This window comes from Pseudophryne corroboree, chromosome 5, assembly GCF_028390025.1.
Source record: "Pseudophryne corroboree isolate aPseCor3 chromosome 5, aPseCor3.hap2, whole genome shotgun sequence".
Taxonomy (NCBI): Eukaryota; Metazoa; Chordata; class Amphibia; order Anura; family Myobatrachidae; genus Pseudophryne; species Pseudophryne corroboree.
Window position 1 is genome coordinate 675139782 of NC_086448.1, and position 8299 is coordinate 675148080.

General features: G+C 43.1%; 1 pseudogene; it reads right to left on the reverse strand.

Annotated features, from left to right (window-relative positions):
* Positions 1 to 5279: 5279 nt before the first annotated feature.
* Positions 5280 to 5397, reverse strand: LOC134930198 (5S ribosomal RNA; annotated as a pseudogene).
* Positions 5398 to 8299: the final 2902 nt, after the last annotated feature.

Sequence of the window (8299 nt, forward strand, 5' to 3'; positions counted from 1 at the left end):
GTCAAATCACAACGGATTGGAAATCGCCCTCCCCACCTTCTACACAAACAGTCATTACTCGTATTTGGTTTGTCTGCAGAATGGAATACATGACCAGTATTATCAAGCAATCTGCCAAATCATTCAATAAAATCTGGGCCCCTTGGCTGACCCTTCAGAATACCCCCTCCCCGTTTCATAGCTAACTAGACCAAGTTTCCCTTTTTCACTTGAGTTACTTAGTCTGGACCACCACCACTTGGACATCCTTCCCTTTCTCTGTCTTTTCACCTACTTTCGTTCTTTCTTCTCTTTCTTTTATTTTCTGATTCTCTTGCCCTCTTTGGTGGCTGGCGACGCTACTAACCTAGAGGACATTTCTTATCAAATAATTTCTGAAAAAAGGTTCAAGTATTTGCTTACATTGTTATTTCCATGTCATATATACTGTGCGCTTATTGCGCTATGGTCTTTATTTTGATGTGTGTACAGTAGTATGGTCATTGTATTGTACATTGAGCCGCCTAATAAAATTTCTTTAAAAAAAATAAAATACAATTTTTTTTAATTGTAATCACTCACATGCCTTTATCCTCATTTTGCACATTAAACCATTTCACTAACAAAGATGTCAAAGTTACTTCATTGCGACACAGATATTTGAGGACACAACTCTTACAGAATGGCCTTCTGCTGCTGTCAGTTTTATGTGCACACTGAGGCACAAACATTTTTCCCTTCCTACCCACATTAAGGGCCTAATTTAGAGATAGACACAGCTGCTGCGTTCGCATGCAGCAGACGCATTGATAGGGTCTGCGCACACGCAGTGGCCATAGTGCACATGCATGTCCCTCAACATGCGATCGCATCCTGGAAAGATGCAATTGCATGGTGATTGACAGGCAGCAGGTGTCTGGTGGCGGTGATGCAGCGCTGTGAGGGGAGGAAATCGGGAAACGTAGGGGCCGGCCTATGACCTTGCCTGCATTTCCTGCATATGGAAACATGGCAGTGGTACCTCTGTCTATGAAGCCAGGGGTCAATCGCTATTCGATGTGTTCGTAATTAAACTGCGAATGCATCACGGGTTGGCGCCACACATACTGGGCCTAAAGCTCTATTTTTTATATATAATATAGCATTTTTCTTATTTATTCTTTAACTTTTTACTCATACCTACTAAAGTGTTTCCCTAAGAGTCCTTAGCTCCCCCTAGGCCTGAAGACTGACTCATCTATCCAGGCCATTGTAAAAAATATTTGGTGCTGTAGGTGAATACAGTATGTAATGGTTCTGCCTAGATACTAAAACTGTTGTATATTACTAAAGAGGAGAGGAAGGGCCGCAAATAAAGGTACAATAGCAAAGTTTTATGATGCATGATGGGACATGCTGGAGAGAGGGTTGGGGGGCTGTAGATATAGCTTATCTAGACTTTATTAAGGCTGAATGAATGGATGGATAAGAGCTTGGTTGCAGGATAGAAAGCAGAGAGTTGTAGTACAGATGGAGACAGCATTATCTCCCCCTGCCTAGTCGCAGACATGCACTCCCGGCATGACTAGGTGATCCATCCACCTAGTCTCGCCGGGAGTGCATGAGCCGCTTCCCATTCAGAGTGTCTCTGTCCGAGCACGTGGGTGGAGACACTCTCCATTAAAGTGAATGGGGAGCATCTCCATCTGGGCGTGCGTATGCCAGTCCAGACAGAGACACTCACAGTGACTAGGTGGGCCCGGGCGGGCACGCCTAGTCACAGACGGAGCAATAATAACGGAGGCTCCATCTGTAAATGGAGACCATTCATGGGAGGGAAATTTTACCAGTGGAGTACCCCAGGGATCTATACTTGGACCGGTGCTTTTTAATATCTTTATTGGTGACATAGCAAATGGTATTGAAGGGAAAGTATGCCATTTTGCAGATGACACAAATGTATGCAACAGGGTAGACACACCAGAAGGGTTAAAACAAATTATTGATGATCTATCAAGAGCATGGCAATTACAGTTTAATGCCCAAAAATGCAAAATCGTGCACTTGGGTCTCAAAAATCCAAAGGTAAAATAGAGTATGAATAGCATTATACTGGAGAATACTGAGGAGGAAAAGAATCTAGTAGTCATTATTTCAGGTGACTAAAAGCCAGGTACGCAATCATGTAACAAAGCAATGAGGATGGCTTGTCAGATGTTTGGTTGCTTAGGGAGAGGAATCAGCAGCAGAAAGAAAGACATAATAATGCCACTGTATACAGTAGGCCATTGGTACAGCCTCATCTAGAATTCTGTGTCCAGTTCTGGAGGTTGTATAGTCAGAAGGATATTAATATATTAGAGACTGTACAAAGAAGGGCAACTTAAATGGCGTATAGCCTACATCACAAAAGTTACCTGGAAAGACTAAAAGATCTTAACACACGCCTGGTCAAACCAGTCCTCCAGATCTACCAACAGTTCAAATTTTCCAGAGCACCTAGCTGGTGCACAGGTGTAGTCATTACTAATTAAGATGTGCTGCATTCATTCCTAACTGACAATTCTACAGATCTCCAGAAGGCCTGGAAAACATGAACTGTTGGTGGATCTCGAGGACTGGTTTGGCCAGCCCTGTCTTAACATGTATAGTTTGGAGCAGAGAAGTGACATGATAGAAGGACAAGTGGGGACATAATAGAAACTTTCGAATATATCAAGGGTTTTAACAAGGTGCAGGGAGATATTTTTCAAAGAAAGAAAAGTAATAGAACACAAGGATATGCACTGAAACTGAAAGGAGAAAGGTTCAGGGGATATTTGAGGAAAAATGACTTCACAGAAAAGATATTGGATAAGTGGAATTGCCTGCCAGCAGAGGTGGTAGAGGCTAAGACAGTAGATCAATTAAAACATGCATGGGATAGATATATAGGGTTTGAGGTAATAATATGGTTAAAAATGGGGCAGACTAGATGGGCCAAGTTGTTCTCATCTGCCATCAAATTCTATGTTTCTATGAGAGGTTCTGGTTTCTTAATTCAGCACTTGGTCATTAACTCTAGCCTATCTGCTAGATTTCTCTCCCAAATACAGAGGAGGAGGTTTAAAGCAACTATAGTCTTAATGAAGCACTAATGTACTGTGCTGTCTATGTAATGTTCTGGGGTTTTTTTTAACTTTGTTTTAACTTTTTTTTTTAAATGTCACATGTAAGAATTGTAGTGTTTGTGGATTGTGACTAGGGCTGATGCTATGGTACTTCGCACCTAGAGCATTTTAAGAGTGGAGATGGCACATGTGGTGGCTGCATGTGGGCCCCCTACTCACTAACAGCACAGTAGACTCTGGCTTTGTGACAGTCTACTGTGCATGTGCAGGTCTCCAGGCACAATGCACCCACACCTTGTTCCTTGGGGCATCTCTATCACGCATGCGCAAATCACCGGAAAATGGCCACTGCAACATTTTTCTGATGATTTTTGACTTTGGTGCCGACTGCCATGGGCCTCCGAAGGGGTAAGAATAATTTTATTGGTGTGCACTGCACACCTTATACCCATTATAGACACACCAATGTTTGCACCCCATGTAAAGTTTCACATCACACCCCCCCATCATGTCTATAGGGAATATTGTACAATGAACTGTAAAAGGATATTAGCCGTTCCTATTGAGTTTCTTCTAGGGATCACCAGCCCCATGCTGAATAGCCCTTGGCCTCTTCCTGGCATCACTGGACTTTTGGTATCAATGTATTAAAAGCTTGCAATATAGAGGACGATAGGCAATTGATACATGAAGTTAGAGTAATAGAAATAAAATAAATCTAAGCTACATGTAGTGGCGTAGGCAGGGGAGGTGTAACTCAGCACCTATCTGGCCCTGTTTGGTGCACTCACTACCTCTAGTTTTTTCTTGTTTCCCAAAACAGCGTTTGCCATGATGAATGGAGGGGTCTTCATGGCCATGGAGTGCAACATGTACCTGGCTGGTACAGAACCTGTGCACTGTTCAGACAATGGGGCATATGTAATAGGGTCCGAGTTTGCCCAAGTTGCAGGATGCGTTTTTAAAAAAAGCGGCAATCATTTATAAGGCATGATTTTGCATCACCGCATGTAGAATTGAAATGACTCTGGAGGGCATGACCACTATGACACAGTAACACAACTGCATGATTTAGCCATACCCCCTGCGGCACCCATTTTTACCTATTGCTCCCAGTCACCTCAAAACCTGCCTACACCACCGGCAATATGAGTTACAAATATGCCATCTTAGTTGTCCTGACTATTGTGGCACTACATGTCCCAGCAAGCACTGGCAGCATTGACAGAAAATACTTTCCCTAGTTTGTTGAATTGCAAGCACCAGCATGCCAATAACTGAAAGCCCTTGCAGTTTCAAAATAGCTTGGGGGAAAAAAAAGATAAAAAAAGGACATAAAGGTCCGATGAAGAGCTGAACATCAGTCAGTTTTGCAGACTACAAGCAGTCCTGAGTCAAACACAACTCAGTCACATCTCCGTGGCTGAAGGGACATAACAGGGCCAACTTAACAGCATTGTAGGCCCTGAGCAAAGTAATGCACTGGTGCCCCTACCCAACCTTTATGAGGAATACATATAGAAAATAAATTTCCCATCATGCGGCCCTGGATTGTCTCCTCACATGCTTCCATACAGTGAATGGCTGTCAGCACTCTGATTGGTGCAAGCCTCTTCACTGCTCAGTCAGCACGATTGCAACGAGGAGAGAGCTCATCAGTCCTGGCTGACAATGAAGGAGAAGGGAGTCCTGCTGCTGCCTGCAGAGTATAGACAATGGAAAATTATAAATTGGGAGAGCCACACAGAAATGTGGATAGAGTAAATATAATAAAGTTAGTGGTTTCCAGAAAAACTGACACTTGTGGGGAAAATCCACAATTTATCACTGATACACCTATGTAGTGAAGCTTTGAAGGTGTGTTGTTGTGATGGTCAGTGGTACTCTCTGGGTTTATAAAGAGGAATATAAGAAAATCCGAGAGAAAAGATAACCCTTGGAGTGGGGGAGGGGGGAAGCACTCACAATCTGGAAACAAAGGCTATAATAGCATAAATAGATATATTTTAGTAAAATGTAACATTTATTAGGTATACCTTAAAAAACATGGAGTTCATATGAAACATAGCATTTCTCATAAAAATGTTTTAGTGATCAAAATTAAAATCTATTAAGGAATTAGTATTATATCCCCATCTGATATTCTGGAATAAATCAAGGTCTGTCAGCAAGAAAAAGGTCCTCCTGTTAAGTAAGTCTCCTATGGTCTATAGACTACAAAACCTGGTATTCCCTGGTGGTCTCCCACCAAATATTTTCCAGGCCCAACACTGTTTCGCTTCCAAGATCAGACGGGATTGGGCCTATGCAGTGTGGTATAATTGTAGAAATCATTTTTCGATCAGAGACAGTGGGATACCAAATAAACTGAGGAACCCTTTTTTGGGGAAGATTAATGCTTAAAGCAAGATACACTTGTTTGTAAAAAAGTGACCCTCATCAGTTCAGTAATAGCCCATATGTCGTGGGTTAATTAAATTTTTGAATCATTGGTCACAAAGATATATTAATTTGAGACACTTACAAGCACCTGTGTTTATCTAAAATATATACACCAAGTGTACAAATATGTACTGGATGGTTCAGTTGCCTGGAAAAAAAAATTATAGTGGTTATATAGTGCTGTCATGAATGACATAAATTGTTTTGCCCGCAACATTAGGATTGGTGAATGCAATAATATATATCTTATGAATATCATTAGACACATATGCAAAATTAAAACTCAAGGGAGTTGAGAGGAGATTGTGTAAAGCGGCTGGGATACAGGGATAACCACCCTTCTGCAGTTCAGACGTCTTGCCACAATGGTATAGGACGAAGAATGAGAGAGGTTGGGCACCCTAACCCAACCTGAAGAAAGGTAAGTGAGGTATCAAGCTTTCGGGTATTGTGTCAAATATTCCCTGATGCCAATTTCTGGGCAATTCAAGGGAAAAAAATGACTGCTAACCTTCATGCGGTACACTCCTAAAAGAGAAGAGAAAAATAAATAGTAATAGAATCAAAATTCCTATGCATTATTTTAAGATCTAGAAACAACTTTAAATATGTTACTACAAATCAAAATGTGATTCACATGAAGTTGTTCTAGTCACACAGGCAAAAAACAGAAGTATGCATTGCTACTCACACAGTTGATGATTCAATGTGGCACTGCTCAGATGTGCAAAGATACATTGTATTCTCAGAGAAACATGTACAAACATAAATTGCAATAATAGCTATCCGTTACCTCCTCAGAAAGAAAACTGTAATTTCATGGAAATATTGTCTCCTGAAAAAGACATATATAAACATAAATCGCAACAGTAGCTGTTTAGATCCACTCAGAGAGAAAGCTATGGTTTCCTATAAGCATTGTATAAAGAGTGGCCACAACAGTAATTATTTTGTACTCTCTATTCAAGGAGAGACTATGGTTAGAGAATGACCTTATGAGTTTATCTTACTCCCATACAAGCATTGTGTCAAAAAAAGAAAAAGGCAGCAGCGTGCATGTCCATTAATTACAGGCTGTAATTGTCTGTGAACACTACTAGAAGAGACATAAGAAACTATTTAGCACATATAATACTATTATTACTGTAATGATGAGTGTCTGCTCATGCTATGCTGACTATGATTTTAGTCTGAAAATCAGGCAATGGAATGATATAGTATTAGCGCATGGCCGTTCAGCTGCCCGTTCAGGGCTGTGATCGGGCACGTTATGGTTACCATCCAGGGACTTGTATCAGGAAGGACAGGGAGGGCAAGCTGCCGTGGTATTTCCGGGCGGGGTGCCCTCTTTCCGTGGATAGCGGAGATACCTCTCGTGCTGTGGCGGGGACTCCAGCTGTTAGTGTTCACGTGTATGCTCCAGAAAGTCAATGTCCGCTTCCAGACCTGCGTTTCACGTGTGCGTACCACGTGACATGCTATCGGCAGTGCCATAACTAGACATTTTAGCGCTGTGTGCAAGAAATAGCATCGGCACCCCCCCCCCATATGTAAAATATGGCAAGCAAGCGCCGTAGATATAGGGGCGTGGCTTCACGGGGAAGGTGTGTGGCCACAAAATAATACCAATTCAGATTACGCTGTACAGTAGTCTCCATTCAAATTACGCTGCACAGTAGCGCCACTTACACACATTATGCCAGGTAGAGACCCTGTCACACATTACGCCAGGTAGAGACCCTGTCACACATTACACCAGGTAGAGCTCCTTTTACGCAGTACAGCAGGTAAAGTCCCCTTTTACACTTTACGGCAGCAGAGACCCCATTTCTACATATTAGGCAGGCAGAGTCCTCTTTCTACACATTACATAAAGTGTAAAATACCAAAGTGTCACATGACAAATTACATGCCCAGTAAGATAACCCCTGTACTGTACCTAGACAACTGTTCCAGGCAGGGTCTTTTGCAAAACTCTCAAATCTACAGGGGGCACAACTACTCTGGGCACAGCTACAGGGGGCACATCTACTGGGGGCAAATCTACAGGGGGCACAACTACTCTGGGCGCATCTACAGGGTGCACATCTACTGGGGGCAAATCTACAGGGGGCACAACTACTCCGGGCAAATCTACAGGGGGCACAGCTACGGGGGCAAATCTACAGGGGGCACAACTACTGAGGGCAAATCTACAGGTGGCACAATTATGCCAGGCACAGCTACAGGGGGCACAGCTACAGGGGGCAAATCTACAGGGGGCACAACTACGCCGGGCACAGCTACAGGGGGCACATCTACAGGGGGCAAATCTACAGGAGGAACAACTACTGGGGGAAAATCTACAGGGGGCACAACTACTGGGTCCATAACTACAGGGGGCATAACTGTGGCCACGCCCCTTCCCTATGAAACCATGCTGCTATTTTTGATACGTGCCTTTGGCGCGAACTATGTTTAACCTATGGGTGTGTGGGGGAGGGGCGCCAAAGGAAACTTTCGCCCTGGATGCCACAAGGTCTAGAACTGGCCCTGGTGTCCACGCCCCCAATTCAGTACAGGGGAGGGGGGCGCTGAAACATACCTTGGTCCAGGCACCATGACACCTTGCTACACCTCTGCCCCATGGCATCCTGGTTCACCACCACCACCTACTGTGCTCTGTTGACCCTGGGCCTTGATGGCCTATTGTCAGCCTGACCACTGTTTTCAATGACGGCCTCAAAATCAAAACCAGCAGTAGTAAAGTATGTCATTTAGAAGTCAGAGAGAGTTTGGAATTATTTTTT